This window comes from Silene latifolia, chromosome 2 (assembly GCF_048544455.1).
Source record: "Silene latifolia isolate original U9 population chromosome 2, ASM4854445v1, whole genome shotgun sequence".
In the NCBI taxonomy this organism is placed as follows: domain Eukaryota; kingdom Viridiplantae; phylum Streptophyta; class Magnoliopsida; order Caryophyllales; family Caryophyllaceae; genus Silene; species Silene latifolia.
In genome coordinates this window covers 56806581-56826264 of record NC_133527.1, presented here as the reverse complement: position 1 = coordinate 56826264, position 19684 = coordinate 56806581, and positions in this window count along the sequence as shown.

Here is a 19684-nt window from a genome sequence, read left to right as displayed (position 1 = left end):
GTATGTTGTGATGTCTATCGATGCGGTTGTGGTGCCTCGGGTGGTGATCCGGGCACGACATTTAGTGTTGTGATGCGGGTATTTTCGCACTACGGTGTGGCTGTTGGTGGCGGTGTTGTAATGCCGTCACCGGTTGTGATGGAGTAGGCGGGATGATTATGATTCGAGTTTCGAAAGTACATACCAGTTATACATAGATTGTTGTTTTGTTTGATGTTGCTCCCTGCGAGTTTCAGTTTGTGCAGATAGACAGTTGTCTTGCTTATTGATGTTTTCTTTACCAGGTTAAGTTGGGAATGAGGTAGAGTATGATATGAAATAGAGTTGTATATGTTTTCGTTGTTGTCATGGTATAGTGATATTCTGTTGATGGGACACGGTTGTGAGAGGTTGTTACAGTAATTTTGATCTTGTTCTAAATAAGGCTTTAGTGGACATGATAATGGCAAATGATTCGTGGAACATGTGTTGTAATGATCTGAAAGCGGCAGGTAGTTCATAATCTTTTGTTGGGACAGTGAGTGTAGGGTGTTGGGGGAATTAGTGTCATATTAAGTATGTATGAGTTTTGCGGTAATGAAGGAAAGAACTTGAGGATCTAGTGTGAGTATAAGTAACGAGTGTGGATCGGGAGTTATGCTTCTGGAAGATAAGTGCTTTACATAGCGAGGTATGTTGGTTTGCAGTGATAATGGAGAGTTAGTATGGTGATTTTGCTACGAGCCTTATGGTATAGGTTAGGGGTGTACAGATTGATTTGAAGTATGAGAACTGTTGAAGTAAGAGAGCCTTGAGAAATAGGAGTGATTATGGAAATGAGGTTATAGACAGTTATCTTTGACATATGGTGGTGATGAGGATAATGAGATAATATAGCTAAGGGTTTAGTATTAGTGAGTTACGAGGACGTAACATTTGTCTTAAGAGGAGTAGGATGCAATAAAAGAGAGTTTCATGGTGGTGCATGCGGTAATATAATTGGAAGTAGAGTGTTAGCGTAGCGTAAAGGAGGGATTTGTTTTGTGGACAATACTTATAAAAGGCCATGGCCGTGCTTGTGTGTAGTGTGATGCTTGAGTGTGGGAATATTTTATATAGTGTTGACAGTTGAAGGATGATGTTATGAGTCTGAGTAAACTTCGAGGACGAAGTTCCTTTTAAGGGTGGTAGAATGTAACATTCCGTTTGATGTCTAGGAGTGTCTTGATTTTGGATTTGATAGTGGGTGATATTATGGAGCTAGCAGTGTTAGTGGATGGTGGTTGGTTATGTATGAAGTTGGTGTCGTGAGAGATATATATGTGGTGGATACGATATCGTGAGTCAAGTTAAGGAAGTAAACATAGTTGGTGGAGTGGGTGTTAAGAGTTCATGTTTTATGTTTGGTCGATGTAATACCCGCCCTTTTAGGGACCCTTTGACCATCTTTGACTGTCCTTGGGAACGGGAGTAGTCTTAGAAAAGTATGCCAAAACCTGTTTGAGCTGCGTGTAAGAGTGGTACTCGATAGAGTAGAGGCTACTCGATCGAGTAACTAGGGCACTCGATCGAGTAGGGGGCCACTCGATCGAGTAAGTTGGGTACTCGATCGAGTGTCGGGATTTCAGCGAGGGTTTTATATCGCGTTTTGTTAAATCCGCATATCACTTCCGCCACTTTCCTCCTATCCTTCAGTCGCCCCTTTCCCTTCCCTTTCACCTCAAAACCTCCATGGATGTCTCTTGAAGATTCTTATGCCTTAGGAGGGCGTCCCTTGAATCGGGTAGCGGTCTTTTGCCTTGTCTCTCCCTAATAGGTATGTCATAATCATCATCCGTGCCTTTGTTTCCATAGTTAGGGTTTTGCTTGTAGTAATAGATATTTGCATGATGGTAATAGGCTTTGCTTGTGCGCTGGATCTTTGTGTTTGTCGGCATGGACTGGTTGCGGATGCGTAAAGGTAGGTTCGCCTACTCAGTTGCTGTAGATCGTCTAGTGTGTCGGTCATTGTGATAGTATTGTGGTTGCTTGACATAGTAATTGTATTGTGTTGTGGTTGTGGTTGTGATCGTTTTTGATGGTTCTCGAGATGCGTTCTCGGCTGAGTGGGGTCACTTGCGGGAGTGACTTCACGCCCTAGTTTCGCCCTTCGTGGAACCCGCCACGAAAGGGGATGTGCACATTAATGGGACAGGGTTGTCGCTCGTTTGATGAGCGGGGCTTAGGTGGGAACGGCTGCGGTCCCCCCTGGCGATGTGGTGGTCCGGTGGACGATCGATGTGGTATGGATGGATTGTTGTGATTGCGGTTGGGACTAGTGTCCTTTGTTTGTATTGTTGTTTGTAGTTGTCGTTGTCTTGTCTTATCTCGATCGACCTTGTGTGGTTGTTTGTTTGTTATGTGTCTGTCGTGATCCCTTATGGTGAGCAGTCGGTCTTAGCAGGTGTTGATGTCGTGGATAGCTGGAGTCCGGGCAGGGATGAGTCTTCACGAGATATGATGGTCATAGCGTGTAGTCTTTGAGTTGTACCTTGTATTGTATTTTGGTTTGAATCACTTGTAATATAACTTAATAGTTCTTTTATTGACGTTTGGTAACTGCTTTCCTCGGGCAACCGAGATGGTAACGCCCTTATATGCTAAGGAATGCCTAATCAAGGCTCCTCTGAATATGGGGGTGTTACAAAGTGGTATCAGAGCGACGATTTTGGAACCTCTAACAAATGAACATAATGAATGTAGAGAGTCTAATAAAATGAACCTGGTGTATGTGTAATGGGAGCCCCGGCCGATGCTAGATTTTGGGTGAGTAGGCGCCCTCATTTCAAAATTTTGGCCCCATGACACTTAAGCCAGTCACATGGGATGGGAATGTGGAGTCCGTGTGTCTATGTGTGCTATGTATGTTAATTGTGCCGGAGCTACCTCCGGTTAAGTTTTGTTAGAATTAATAGAGGTGTGATAGTAATGTTTGGGCCGAGTATGGTAATTAGTGACGAGATTATTGAAGCTCGTTGGATGATTAGTGAGCTTATAGGATAGCTAGGAGTTATGTGACGAGATTATACGTCATGGAGATGCGTGAAAGTGTGCATTTGAATGTGTAATATGAGTAGCGAACATGTAAGTGTTTGTCATAAAATTAATGATAATTATAGTATGGATGAGTAATAATTCGAATCACGGTATATGGTAATGTGTATATGCTTTATTAGCTGGTTGGAATTTTTCCGCTGCGAAATATTTGAATTATGCAAAATAGATTGCTTAGAATAACATGTAAAGCATAATTGATTAAGTGATTTGCAAAGTGTATAATTATGTGATAAGTAAATATGGGGAATTAATGTGAACTATACGTTTCAATTTGAGGTAAACACGAGTTTAGTAATAGCATGTAAAGTAAGTTTAAATGTAATAAAGTGACACGGCTAGGTTTATACATAACTCGGTGACAGGTAGACCGAGTTGGGTAATTTGTATAACGTAACGTGATATGTCTCTTAGTTATTGGAGAGTTGTATTTTGTGTGACGATGGTTATAAAACGTGATTGAATGCGATAATTAGTGTCGAATTCCGAACTTAGTTGGAATCGACACGCGATGTTGTTTTTGCAGGAATCTTCAAAGTTACTTCGTATTTTTGATCGAGTACTTAACTATACTTGACCGAGTGCGAGTGCTTACTTGACCGAGTAGAACTCACTCGATCTAATTAGGAAGCTATGATGTCGGGATGTGGGAAAATTCCCGCAGTTACTCGATCATTTAGCTCCTACTCGATCGAGTAGGGTGGTACTCGATCGAGTACCCCAGGCACTCGATCGAGTAGGTTACTGTACAGTGGTTTCTACGGGTTTTCTTAAAACCCCTAATCCTCCTATATCTTCTTCTTATTCCCCTATGTTTCGACACTCTCACATCTAAACTCCTCTCAAAACCTTAATTCCTCTAATATCCTCTCTTTCTCTTGGGTTAGTAGTGATTCTTGGGGTTAATTTCTTAGTTTAATTTCGTTCCTCTACTTGTTCCTCAATCAAGGTATGCTATTCTCCCTAATGTACATGGTTTATTGCTTTGAATGTGTTAAACTAGTAAAACAAACTGAAATTTCGATGATAATGGCCAATTTGGTGCATTTAATTGTTGAAATATGATTCATATGCCTCCTTTTTCATGGTTGTTGGTGATTATATGCTGTAAATTAGATTAGAAATTGCAATAGTTGAACCCGAAATTTCTAGGGTTTCCAAATTGAAATCGATTTTTGGTTGTTTTATAATGATTAAGATAGTAAAATTGAGCCTTAATTATGGTTTATATCATGTTGGAGGATAGATTTTGATGATTTTACCCTTAGAAAGTTGCCTTAAAACTCCGTCTTAAAAGTGTCTTATGAGAAATTCGTGACTTAGAATTAGAAAATTGATGTTGTAATTGACAATATAAGCATGAATTGAACTTCAATATGATAATAGAAACAATGATTGATGAATACATGCTACAATTTTCACAGCTGTAAAGACCGTCTGAAAATTTTGATTGAGTTGTCTTACATAATAGTGAAGGGTGATATAAATTTGTCATAAATTATTCATTCTCTTGAATTAGTAACATGTAATTAGCAATGTACTAGAACAACCCTTAGAAGCATGATAGGGTATTCAAATTCGCTGAACATATGCGGCCATCATGATAATTACTTTCACCACTATGCCTTATGAGTAGTAATAATATGGACTCGTGTGTTGAAATCGTAGAAACTGCTAATGAACATGTATACTTATTTTCATACTCAAAGTAACAACGTGAAATATGTGCTTCACATGCTGGGAATGGTTGGAAAATTGGTGTGTACCTAGCTGAACAACCAAGTTTGGTGACATGATTTATGTGCTTCAAATATGGAATTGGTTGATGAATTAGTAAACTTACTAAGTATATAGAACCCAAATTACATGAAGTATATGCTTGCATGTTTATATAAATTGTTTGAACATATGTCTAAAGCAGATGCCGAGACTAAACCTTGGAACCCGTCAGAGTAAACGGGGAAGGGTTGGTCCACTTGAGAGGGGGGAGGCTAGTGGACCGGTAGTACCCGCAGATTTCGAGTACCCTTCGTTGTTTTTGTTGACTTTAAGCAAAGAGAGCATTTTGTAGCTTTACAAAAACGCAAGATGAGACCCACAAAGTGTATAGACACCGGTGTGCTAGAAGAGTTGGAAATAGAGACGGATGTCCGTCATATATTCGAGACCTTGGGTTTCTTGGTTTGTATAGGTGAGGAAGCATACTTATCCTTTTCTTACCTTGGAGTTCGAGTTCCTTTAACTATGACCCGGCGGGTCGACGGTTAATTTAGATTGATGAATACCGGTTTTCGTTGACCATGGATTTGTTTGCCTCTCACCTTGGGTTGGCCAAGCCTCCCAAGGACTCCATCACCGACATTCCGGTGAGTGCGGCGTCCGCCGCCTAATGCCTTGCTTGACCGGGAAGCAAGCTCCCACCTCGAGCAATATCTTTGGTTAATGACGTTCAACACATCACCTTGAGAATCTTCCTCCGTTCTCTTTCAAACCTCCTCTATGATAGAAAGGATATCGATAAGTTGAACAACCATGACGTCTTACTTCGATGTCGCACGAACCCGGAGCGGCCCAAGAAAGTGGTCTTCAATGCTCCTTCCATAGTTTGTCTTTGCTCTTGCCTTGATGGCTTCTTCTCCTTCTCGATACCTGAGCTTTGGTGCTATTGCCACTCGGTTAGCTGAAAAGCTAACCTCTTTGAGGCCTCTTCGGCATACGTGCCTCTAGTTACCCCCTGTGCCTACCATGGATCGTGAATACTATCTCGACTGAAATAGTTGAGAACCTTGGGCGACGGTAGCCTAGCATGGAGAGTGTATGGCATGAGTTGGATGAAGATTCCAGCTCCTGAGCACCTCCCGCCCACAGAGCCCTTAGAGCCTCAGCGGTGGTGATTTGTGGATGGGGACGATGAGGAGGAGGAGGAGGAGGAGGATGAGGATACACCCCGCCAGCTGCAGACCTATCTCATTGATTGCACGATCCTCCAGGAGATGTCGGAGCCGACGAAGGGCGAGAATGCGGAGGTCCAGAGGGTGGAGAGACCCAGAGTGGTGAGGGGGCCCTGTCGAGTGAGGGAGAGGGCCTCGGAGTCAGGCCCGGCAGAGAGCACCGCAGCAGCAGCAGTCCTTCCCATGCTACCCTTACCTCGACACCCCGGAGACGCGATCCAGTTACCTAGCGGAGAGAGTGTCATCTACCTTGACACTCCGGAACATGCACGAGATGGCGTACGCTCATGGGATAGGGACAGAGGGACCGCATCCAGTTTGGTGGAGTGGAGTTGGGGACTACACGGGGGTTTTCCATTCCTACGGGGTGGATCAGTCGACGTGGGGGACACCTCAGTCCTTCCCTTACGGCGGCTTGACTCCATGGTACGTAGGCCCAGGAGCAGGAGGAGCAGGAGCAGGAGTGGATGCGGGGATTGGGACATCAGGAGCTGGTACTTCGGGTAGTGGTGATGATGAGGTGATGTTGGAGCAGCAGCAGCAGGAGGAGTGATACTCCTCGTTCTTATATTTGTTGATAGTAGTTGATGTTAGATGGTGATATTGTTGTTAGACTATGGTAGTTGTTTCCTTTGTTTTGAGACTTAGTTGGATCTGTATGATTGGCCATAAGGCCGAATTTGATATTCTAACTGATTGCAGGATATTAGAAGTCGGGGAGTCGTCCCGACTCGATTTTATATGACAAGTATGCGCATGGGTGTTAACTCGTGACAGGTTTTATGAGGAATTGGCCTGTAGGTACTCGACAGAGTACCCCGTACTCTATCGAGTAGTTACAGGATGAGACGAGGGAAAAGTTTCTGACCTGTAAGCCACTCGATCGAGTAGCCTAGACACTCGATCGAGTAGCATGGCACTCGATCGAGTACCGCTACCTACTCGATCGAGTAGCACTGTTACAGGAGGTTTTTGAAAATTAAAAATGTTCAATTGTGTCATAATTGCAAGTTTATTGTTTAATGTGGTTATTAGTGTGTAGTAACACCTTTGAACCGTTAATTTCATATGTTACAAGTCATGATTGCAGTTTTATAAGCGCATTTGTCACAATTAGTAAGGCGGTAATCATTTCTTGTTACTTTTATTTTGTATACGCCTCATTACGATCAATTTATCGGAGTTGTAGCTTCTCGTACATTCGTGCTTACCATATTAATATATGTTATCAACGGTGACTAGTTATCCCGGTGGCGTGTGTGTGATTTTACTTTAACAAGTGTACAGTTAGTGAGTAATGTCCATAATAATGTGGTTTTCTTTTATGTTTTGATGCCCATAATAAGTAATACGTGTTGATGTTGGGTGGTGAACTTCGGGGACGAAGTTCCTTTTTAGAGGGGAAGAGTAATGTCGCGAAATAAAAAGGCTGTCTTTGAATAATGCTTTGCTTGCTTATAGTGTTGTCGGTATTATGTTTTGCTTTGATTACAAAATTTCTGAGATATAACGAACTACTTTAGTCATTTAAAGTGAAGGGGCTGTATGTTGCAAGAGACGGTCATGAAAAATAGTTATAGGGTGATAAATCGTACTCGAGTCACGTTGCCAAGTAACATGGTGACATTAGTTGTACCACAAGAAAGTTGATGTGAGACATGTTTTAGATTGATGGTTGGATAGTAGTTATTGTATGTTGGGAGATCGTGAGCGACGATTAGCATTGCGGGTTGGATGTTTTATATATATATATAAAATAACGATTGACTGTGATAAAGCTTGCATGATTGTGGCAAGAATCGATAGGTATAAACGTGGTCGGTGATGATGATGACATGGGGGGGGAATGGTATTTTCAAGAGGTAATGGTTTGGCCGGGAAGTTTGGTAAGGTCGTGTTGTTTCCATGTCGTGAGCGGGAGAGGTGAGTTGAACTTCGGGGACGAAGTTCTTTTTAAGGGGGGAAGACTGTAATACCCGCCCTTTTAGGGACCCTTTGACCATCTTTGACTGTCCTTGGGAACGGGAGTAGTCTTAGAAAAGTATGCCAAAACCTGTTTGAGCTGCGTGTAAGAGTGGTACTCGATAGAGTAGAGGCTACTCGATCGAGTAACTAGGGCACTCGATCGAGTAGGGGGCCACTCGATCGAGTAAGTTGGGTACTCGATCGAGTGTCGGGATTTCAGCGAGGGTTTTATATCGCGTTTTGTTAAATCCGCATATCACTTCCGCCACTTTCCTCCTATCCTTCAGTCGCCCCTTTCCCTTCCCTTTCACCTCAAAACCTCCATGGATGTCTCTTGAAGATTCTTATGCCTTAGGAGGGCGTCCCTTGAATCGGGTAGCGGTCTTTTGCCTTGTCTCTCCCTAATAGGTATGTCATAATCATCATCCGTGCCTTTGTTTCCATAGTTAGGGTTTTGCTTGTAGTAATAGATATTTGCATGATGGTAATAGGCTTTGCTTGTGCGCTGGATGCTGTGTTTGTCGGCATGGACTGGTTGCGGATGCGTAAAGGTAGGTTCGCCTACTCAGTTGCTGTAGATCGTCTAGTGTGTCGGTCATTGTGATAGTATTGTGGTTGCTTGACATAGTAATTGTATTGTGTTGTGGTTGTGGTTGTGATCGTTTTTGATGGTTCTCGAGATGCGTTCTCGGCTGAGTGGGGTCACTTGCGGGAGTGACTTCACGCCCTAGTTTCGCCCTTCGTGGAACCCGCCACGAAAGGGGATGTGCACATTAATGGGACAGGGTTGTCGCTCGTTTGATGAGCGGGGCTTAGGTGGGAACGGCTGCGGTCCCCCACTGGCAGGGCTGGTCCAGTGGACAGTCAGTGACAGGTTTGGATGGATTGTTGTGATTGCAGTTGGGACTAGTGTCACTGTTTGTATTGTTGTTTTTAGTTGTCGTTGTCTTGTCTTATCTCAGTACTGACCTTGTGTGGTTGTTTGTTTGTTATGTGTCTGCCGTGATCCCTTATGGTGAGCAGTCGGTCTTAGCAGGTGTTGATGTCGTGGATAGCTGGAGTCCGGGCAGGGATGAGTCTTCACGAGATATGATGGTCATAGCGTGTAGTCTTTGAGTTGTACCTTGTATTGTATTTTGGTTTGAATCACTTGTAATATAACTTAATAGTTCTTTTATTGACGTTTGGTAACTGCTTTCCTCGGGCAACCGAGATGGTAACGCCCTTATATGCTAAGGAAGGCCTAATCAAGGCTCCTCTGAATATGGGGGTGTTACAGTCGAGTTGTTGAGTTCTTAGTTATGTTGTTGTGTCTGGGTCGAGTTAGTATGGTTGTTTTTAGAGTATGGGTTAAACTTCGGGGACGAAGTTCTTTTTAAGGAGGGAAGACTGTAATACTCCGTATTTATATGTCTTGGGGTACTCTATCGAGTAGCCCTTACTCTGTCGAGTATGGGCAAGTTGCGAAATAAAATAGTTTCTGACCTGTTGGGTACTCGATCGAGTAGCTGGGGTACTCGATCGAGTAGGGGGGTACTCGATCGAGTACCTTGGGTACTCGATCGAGTGTCCGGTTTTACGGGGGAGTTTTCTCGGGTTTTGTTAATTACGCGATTAAGGTATTTAAACATATTCGTCATTGTTTTAAATCACTTTTTAAAAAACCTAAAACCTGTTTAAGAGAGAAAGCAACTAGTTCTTCTTCCTAATCGCGTTCTTGACAATTCCCGGAGTTCAGACGGTCAGTTCGTATCGTAGTTCGTGTCGTTGGATTCCTTGCATCGAGGGTAAGCTTTTAACATAATTTTTATAATGTTTTGTTAAGATTGATGAAACCCTAATTTAGGAATTGGGGGTTTTTATGAGTAGTATTTGAATGGTAGCATCTATGTGTTGTATGATAGGAGGAGAATTCGTAGAGGAGCCGTTTTGATACAAACGGTTTGTAGATACCGTCTCGATAATTATGCTTTCGGTAGGATTTCCTACTCGTATTAGTCCCATAATGGGATATTGGTGATGTGCTGTAGTTAGTTGTTTGATATGATGTTTGTGATTGTGATTGTGATTGTGGTTGTGTTTGTTGACGGTTCTCGAGATGCGTTCTCGGCTGAGTGGGGTCACTTGCGGGAGTGATCTCACGCCCTAGTTTCGCCCTTCGTGGAACCCGCCACGAAAGGGGATGTGCACATTAATGGACAGGGTTATCGCTCGGTATGATGAGCGGGGCTTAGGTGGGAACGGCTGCGGTCCCCCACTGGCAGGGCTGGTCCAGTGGACAGTCAGTATTGAGGTGTTGGGAATTGGTTGGTGGTGTGTGTGTGTGTGTGTGACAGTTCAGCTGTCTGTTTATCTTATTGTTGCCATATTGAATTGTGTGATTAGTACTGACCCCGTTTAAATGTTTTAAAAACTGTGGTGATCCATTCGGGGGGTGGTGAGCGATTTGCTTAGCGGTATATCTTGGATACACGTGGGATCTAGCTGGGGATGGAGTCATCACATGTCAGAGTCTTTAGTCTTCCGCTGTGTTTGTTAGGACAGTTCCTTTCGGTTGGTTTATAGTTGGAGAACAGTTGTATTTTGCTTACAGTTGGTTTTGTTATGTAATTGCTAAAACTTATTTAATAAAGTATGTTTCTTCATTGTCTTATGATTATCATGCCTCGGGTAACCGAGATGGTAGTATCCTTATACCTGAGTGGTCCTGGTAAGGCACTTGGAGTATGGGGGTGTTACACAAACGAACTAAGGTAGACTATTCAGGGCATTTCGTAGTATAAAAATATGAGAATCGCATAGAAATACGTGCATAAAAGGGTCAAAAAGATTATATAAAATGCACGTATCAGCCAGTTTCATCAAAGTGTCTGAATACTCTGACTTGGTGGCCAACATAGTCCCTGTACCCAAGAAAGATGGGAGAATTAGGGTTTGCGTCGACTTTAGAGACCTAAACAAAGCGAGTCCAAAAGACGACTTCCCTCTGCCACATGTTGACATCCTAGTGGATAACACCGCAGAGCACGCCCTATTATCATTCATCGATGGGTATGATTGGTACAACCAGATCAAAATGGACGAGGAAGACATGAACAAGACTGCATTCACTACACAATAGGGTACATATTGCCACACCGTCATGCATTTCGGTCTAATAAATGCCGGAGCAACATACCAAAGAACCGTCAGCACCCTACTACATGACATGATGCACAAGGAGGTGGAGGTATGTTGGGTTCCTTTGATTGATGATAACATGCCCATTTTATGTGTGCCTTCTTAGTTTACCTTTTCAGGATTTATAGTTAAATCAAGCTTGGATTAAAAAGTCTTGAGTTGTTGATCATCCAATTGTATTGAGTCCTAGGCGTCATCTAATGTACAAGTTAGAAAGTAAAGTATTTTAAAGTAATAGAAACAGTCAAGACCATTGTTACTTTCACAAGTAAAAGCAGCCTGGACTGTTGCCTCAATTCGTAACACTTGAGCACTTTCTTATCTTTCAAAAGCCATTTACGTGTCTTATATTTTGAAGGATAACTTTCAGATTTTTACAAGGATTTGGCCTTTTAGAAAAAGTTGTTTGAATAATTATCATTTCAAAATATTTTCTCTTTATGCAAATTTGACCCTTTTGTCTTTCATAAAATAGAGATTGCTTTTTGCCATTTTTGTGAAAGCTTGTCATCATGTGACTTGTTTTCCCTTCTTTGTTTTCTGAAATTGTATGATCTCTTTTGGATAATTTCAAACACTCTTTCTCTCTTTTGCCTTTTGAATAAGAACCTTCTTTGGTGCAAGTTTGGGAAGTTGTTGAGACTCATCACATGTGATGGTCTTTGACCCTCAAAACCCTAACTACTCCCTTGCTCATTCTCTCTATAAAAGGCGTGCCTCAACCTCTCATAATTCTAAGACTTTTTCCTGAGATTTAATCTAAGTTTGCAAATTGTTTTTCAAAGCTTAAAAACCGAGTCTTTACTTTGAAAATATTTTAAAAGTCTTCAAGTGTTACAATTATGGCTACTGTTACTTTAACATACTAGACTCTCTCACTTATGAATTGTCGATCTTGTAAAAGTTGTCCATCTCAATTCTTTTTTAAGAATAAGCTAGTGGAAACTTGATCCTTATAATATTCTAAGTTTGTGTGTAGAGTTTAGGACGGAGTAGTCTTCAACTCTTTGGCAACCGGAGTAGGTTGCGAGTTGGCTTGTTCTAGAACGGAGTAGTTCTTGAACTTGTGTCACAACCGGAGTAGGTTCTTGTCTTTTTATTGTACGGGTTTTTAGTAGTCGGAGTAGATCACTAAAATTAATCAATAAAAAGTAGATTGGACGTAGGCACTTGAGTTCTTGCCGAACCAATTCAAAAATCTCGTGTTTTATTTTCTTTGTTTTATTCCGCTGCTCTTTATATCGTTTTCTTTGCTTTGCTTAACTTTCAAAGTAACAGTTCCATATACTGTCACATTTGGTCGGCAGTCTGTACTCCATAAACTGAGACAAATAGCTACAGTCAGAACAGTTGTTACTTTCATACTTCAGCAAACATTCATTTTAATACTCGTTTAATCTAGCAATATTATTCGAAGTATTCTCTCATCTCTTTTGATTCATTCAACTCACTTTAAATTAATAAAGTTGAAGTTAAAATTTTTACATAGTACCTAATTCACCCCCTCCCCCTCTTAGGTACTTGAATCCATAAACTCAACAATTGGTATCAGAGCCTCATGCTCTTGATCGAGGCTAATTGCCTTAGAGTTTGATTCGTGGGTAATGGATTCCGAGAAACACTCCAATATCCCGGTCTTTACCGATGCGAATTTTGGATGGTGGAAACTCAAAATAGAACATTACATCAAAAGCATAGATTATCAATGTTGGAACATCATCCAAAATGGACCTCTTGTTATTGAGGAAACCGATATCCTAAACGGTTTCACCAAAAGAAAGGAGGAAAGAGATTACAATGAAAATGACTTCAAACTTGCCGAAAGGAACTCCAAAGCAATGTCGATTCTTCAACGTTGTGTTGGTGAGGGGGAAGTTAGTCGAATCTCTGGATGTCTTACGGCAAACTTTATTTGGGATTCCCTTGTACTTGCATATGAATGGACATCCCAAGTAAGAAAACACCGTGTTGACCTTCTCATGCAACAATATCAGATGTTTAGAATGTCAAAGGACGAGTCCATAAATAGTTTCTCTTCACGTTTTTCTTGTATTATTAATGAGCTTAAGAGTCTAGGAAGGAATTTCGAGTCCGAGGACAGCATTAGAAAAATCCTTCGTAGTCTAACCTCCAAGTGGCAACCCAAGGTCACCGCCATAGAGGAAGCTAAAGACTTATCAACCCTATCTCTTCATGAACTAATGGGATCACTAATGGCTCACGAGTTTAATCTCGACAAGCATTCTAGTGAGTCCTCAAAAGGAAAGAGTCTCGCCCTCACATCCTCTCCAAGTGATTGAGAAGATGAGGAGGAAGATGAGTTTTCTATTTTCTCAAGGAATCTAGCCGGGTTAGTCAATGGTCAAGGAAACAAAAGGTTCACTAATAATTACTCGAAAAAACGCTTTCCTAAGAAACGACCTAACTCCACCGTGGGATGCTTTAAATGTGGTGATAAAACTCACCAAATTAAAGAATGTCCCAAGTGGGATGATATCAAATCAAAGGAAAGAAGAGAAAAGGTTAAAAAGGACTATAAACATAGAGTCATGAGTGCTATTTGGGGAATGTCCGACTCCGAGGAAGATGAGGAACTCATCGAGGAGGAACTAGAGGCTAAAATGTGTCTTACAAGTCATCTTAAAGAAAAAGTCTAAAAAAGCTCAAAAAACGAACACTTAAGATGCCTCATGGCTAATCCCGATGATTCCGAATCCGATTCCGACAACGAGGTAAATCATCTAAAGGCCAAGGCTAGAACTTACTCCAAAGAGAAAGTATGTAAGCTTCTTGACCAACTTTTTGATAAGTGTCGGTTTCAAAATGATAAGCTTGAGGTAATGCAAAATGAGATTGAGGAAATTGCTCAAGAGAACTTTAATCTTAAAAATTAACAAAAAGCAACAGACAGTGTCACTGTCACCTCTGAGGCTTGTGATGAAGTTAAAAGAGACAACAAGTTAAACAAAGATTTGACTAAAGAACTAGAGCGTCTTAGGATGAACCCCACGGACGTCTCTAACCTTGAAAATGTCAACACTACCTTGGTGATGCAAGTTTCCTCACTAACCAAGGAACGTGATGATCTTTTGAAGGACAAAGATGCTCTTGAAAATGAAGTCTATGACCTTGTGGTTGAGATTGTAGACCTAAGAGAAACAGTGTCTAAGACTGTTGCTTCTGAGAAACATTTAGACAAGTCCAATGAGAAAATTGAATGTTTAGTAAATGAAAACAAGTGTCTAAAAGGTGAGGTAGTTTGTCTCAAGAAAGAAATAGAAGATCTTCATGAAAGACTTACTTTTCTTCAAAAGGGTATGCCCGAATGTAGCACCTCTAGATCTACTTCTCATCATAGATCCGATGAATTCGTTGATCTAAGCAAACGTCTTGATGAGATGACATCTAAGTATGAAGAGTCCAAAGAAAAGGTCGGATATCTCGTGTCTAAGCTCAACAACCACACCCATGACTTCATAATTGAGAAAAGATTGTCTTTAGAAACTGTAAACAATGATGAACTCAAGAGGGAAAAAGAAAAGAATTTGCATCTCCTCTCAAAAGTTAATGACTTGACCAATGAACTTGTTAAAGCCAAAAACATCACTGAAAAGTGGGAAGAAAGTCAAACTGTGTTAAACTTTCTCACAAGTCAAACCGAGAGATGTAACAAAGTTGCGGGTTTGGTCTTCAAATGGAACAGTTAGACAGACTGTTGCATCCAGAAGCCTAAAACTGATTTTAGAAGAAGGAAATACGTTGGTTTTCCCGAGTACATTATTTGCAACTATTGTGGTAAGAATGGTCATATTTTCAATGGTTGTAGAAAAAGATTTGAGGACATTAACAAGAACATCAAAGTAATAAAGCAAATATGGATTAGGTAAGACACCATAAGATATGTTGATCACAAAAGGGGACCCAAGTTTGTTTGGGTTCCTAAACTCAAAATCTAATCTTATGTAGGGCTTGGTGAGAGGCGGCCGCAATTGGTACTTGGATAGCGGATGCTCTCGTCACATGAAGGGTGATAGAAGCCAATTCCTCTCACTTAAAGCATACAATTGTGGCACAGTAAGGTTTGGTGACAACAAGAAAGGTGAAGTAATTGGCATTGGAAAGGTTGGTAAGTCACCATTACATTGTGTCGACAACATGCATCTTGTCAAAGGTTTGAAGCATAATCTCCTTAGTATTTATAAACTTTGTGATAAGGGTAATATTGTAGAATTTAGTGCTAATATGTGTCGAATAATTGATGCCACTAGTAATGAACTAATACTCGAAGGAAGACGTATCAAAGACGTGTACTTAACTAATTTAAACACTCTATCCGGTCACACCATGTCTTGCATGAGTGTAATGAACAATGATCCTTGGTTATGGCATAAAAGGTTTGGTCATGTTAGTACTAAAAATCTTAATACCCTTAAAAGACTCGACTTAGTTGAAGGCATTCCCAATATGAAGTTTGATTTTGATAAAGTATATGATGAATGTGCTAGAGGCAAGCATGTTAGAAGTTCCTTTAAATCCAAAAGAATTGTGAGTACATCTCAACCTTTACAACTTCTACATATCGACTTGTGTGGACAATTGAGAACTAGAAGTAGAGGTGGTAGTCGTTATGTGTGTGTGTCATTGTTGATGATTACTCTAGGTTCGTTTGGGCACTCTGCTTAAGCTCTAAGAATGAGGCATTTGATGAGTTTCTCATTTGGTTAAGAAAGATTCAAAACAAACTTGATTTAAAACTTGTTTCAATAAGAACCGATCACGGAACCGAATTCGAAAACTCGTCATTTGGTGCTTATTGTGATGACAATGGTGTAGACCATAACTTCTCGGCTCCTAGAACCCCACAACAAAATGGTGTGGTTGAAAGGATGAATACGACCCTTGAAGGTATGGCTAGAACAATGTTATTATGTAGTAAGTTGCCTAAGAACTTTTGGGCCGAAGCGATAAATACCGCTTGCTACATTCATAATCGTGTCATGATAAGGAGTATCTTGAACAAAACTCCCTATGAATTGCTACGTGGAAGAAAACCCAATATTTCATATTTTAGATGTTTTGGAAGAAAATGTTTTGTTCATAACAATGGTAAAAACAACTTGGGTAAGTTCGATCCACGTAGTGATGAAGGAGTATTTCTTGGCTACTCCGATCATAGCAAGGCCTATAAAGTTTACAATAAACGAACCATGTTGATTGAAGAAAGCATCCATGTCATTTTTGATGAATCTAGTGTGCTTGGACAGGTATAAAACGTGGAAGATGATAATGATGATGATGAGTTTGAGATTGGTCTTGTTCGAAAGGACTTCGTGTTCGAGGAATTAGAAGCTCCCAACGCTGATTCGCAACAGACACAGGGACTGTTACCTTCAAAGGAAGTCAGCTGCTCAGGGGGAACACGTAGCACACCTGCTGCTGTTTCCTCTCTGGATGAAACAAACCCAACGACTGTTGCCTCCACCTCCAGAACTGAATCAACCCAAAACAAAGGTCTTGATGAAGATCACTCCAAGCAAAAAGAAAACCATCGTGGATCGATGCGAGAGGGAACAAGAGACCGTTGTTCCAAAGAAGTGGAAACATCAAAGCTCTCATCCACTCTCAAATCTCACAAGCGATCTCAACTGGGGAATTCGAACAAGATCTTCCCTCAACAATCTCGCTCATCTCAATGAATATTGTGCCCACAATGCCTTCCTTTCTCAAATTGAACCTTCAAATTTAACAGTCGCTCTGACTGATGCAGACTGGTTGCTTGCTATGCAAGAAGAACTTAATCGATTCAAAAGAAACGAGGTATGGCACTTAGTCCCTAGACCGCCTAATTGTACCGTCATTAGTACTAGGAGGGTCTTTCGCAATAAGCTTGACGACTCGGGAGAAATTGTAAGGAACAAGGCTAGGCTAGTGGTGCAAGGTTATAACAAACAAGAGGGTATTGACTATGATGAGACCTATGCACCGGTAGCTAGACTTGAGGCCATACGATTACTTATAGGTTTTGCGGCTCACAAAGGCATTAAACTCTTCCAAATGGATGTTAAAACCGCTTTCTTAAATGGATATTTGGAAGAAGATGTCTTTGTAGAGCAACCACCGGGTTTTGAGAACAATGATTTGCCTAACCATGTTTTCAAATTAGACAAAGCTCTTTATGGTTTAAAACAAGCACCTAGGTGTTGGTACGATAGATTGTCTAAGTTTCTTATTGAAAATGGTTTTAAAAGAGGCTCCGTTGACAAAACATTGTTCTTAAAGTCACAGTTAGACGAACTGTTGGTTGTACAAGTATATGTTGATGACATTATATTTGGTGCAACAAATGAACTCCTTTACTTATATTTTTCGGAACTAATGAAATCGGAGTTTGAAATGAGCATGATGGGTGAGCTAGGATTTTTCCTTGGGCTCCAAATTAAACAATCAAAGGATGGAATCATGATTCATCAACAAAAGTACATTAAGGAAATGCTTAAGAAATTTGGGATGACAAATGGTAGGTCACACGATACACCTATGTTAGCCGGGTCCAAATTGGACAAAGATGAACTCGGTAAGAATGTTAGCGAAAAGGTGTATAGAGGTATGATAGACTCACTTCTCTACTTGACCGCAAGTCGTCCCAATATTCTCTTTAGCATTTGTTTATGTGCTAGGTTCCAAAGCAAATCCGAAAGAATCCCATTTTAAAGCCGTTAAACGAATTCTTTGGTATTTGATTGGAACACAAGATCTACTTATGGTATCCCTTACATTGTCCTTTTGATCTCATAGGCTTTTCGGATGCGGACTATGCGGGGTGCACGGTCGATAGAAAGAGCACCTCCGGAATTGCAACATTCTTGCGTCCTTGCTTAATTTTTTGGGGCTCAAAGAAACAAAAAACGGTTGCTCTTTCAACGGCCGAAAGCGAGTACGTTACCGCCGCACATTGTTGTTCTCAATTACTTTGGGTAAGACAACAAATCTTGGATTTTGGTATTATTTTTGACTCCGTTCCCATAATGTGTGATAATACGAGTGCAATAAACATTTCCAAAAGTCCTATTCAACACTCTAAAACCAAATATATTGACATTCGTCATCATTTCATTCGTGATCATGTGGAAAAAGGACATGTTAGACTTATCTTTTGCAAAACCAAAAATCAAATTGCCGACATTTTCACTAAGCCACTTGCAAGAGAACATTTTGAGAAATTTAGACTAGAAATTGGGTTAATTAATTGCTTGTGATTTCTAGTGTGAGTCTTGCTAATTTCCTTAATTGATTAAAACTAAAATGGACATATGTTATTAAGTGTTCTAAGTGCATTCATATCATTTTTAGACCGAAAATTGACACCATATTCGTGAGTCGATAATCACTCAACCTCATATCTAAATTTACGTTTATATTATGCTATCTTGCTTTTTATCTCGAGTGATCAATTTAATTAATTGGGCCAACTACCTTCACTTGCCTCATTTAATGTTTGGGCCATCTATTCCCTTAACCCACCGCCCAAACTCCCTCAACCCACAAAACCTTCACCTTCCACTCCCTCTATCTCACCTACCCATTAAACCCTCCTTTTACCCACCATGGTCAAAACATCATTTAATACCACTATACCCATCAAAACCGTAAAAATGACTACCCCATCCATCACATCAGACCAACCGCCCACTTCACAAACTATGCCATCTCAAAAGGACTCCCATGCCTTTCCTCGACATCAAAACCTATCCACAAATCCATCACCTACCCCTAACCCAGAACCACTAAACCCTCATCCAACACCTCTCGCCACTATTCCACCAACCACAGTCCCATCTGACGGCGTTCCAATCTCCACCATGGTTGGGCGTCGAACCCGAGGTGGTCGCAAAAAGAATACTGCGGTCTCAAGCTCCTCCATCGAAACTGTGAATGTGGATATCGATGAAAATGAAGAAACTCCGGCTAGTACAACTAAGAATCTGACTATGTCCGTCGATCCCACTCCGACTCCGTCAAATAAAATAAATAAAAGAAAGGATAAAGCTACTTCATCGTCGTTACCTCCTATTTCTGAAAGTGTCGAGCAAAGTGAAGTTGAAATCCCAACAATCAATCCTCCTGTTGAACCGTCTCTTGAACCCCCTTCCAAAAAATCTAAACCTTCAAAGAAAAAATTGGTATACCTCTCCCCTTCAGACTCTGTATCCTTGATTTCCAAATGGGTATGGCTAGTGTTTGGCAACAACTTGAAAACTTGGATCTCCCTACCTCCATCTACAAAAACTGTGAAAAATTGATGAACCCCAAAGCTATTCACTCCCTTCGAGTTTATCATCAATCTTGGTACGAATCTCCTGCTTTTCATTCCATCCGAGATATGATTGCTGCTCAAGGTTGGGAAAATCATCTGGAAATTCGTGAACCTGTGTTTGTAAGTGAAGTGGTTGATTTTTTGATATTTGTGCATGTGGACAAGTCCGGTGATTTCCTCACGGCTAAAGTAAATGGTAAAC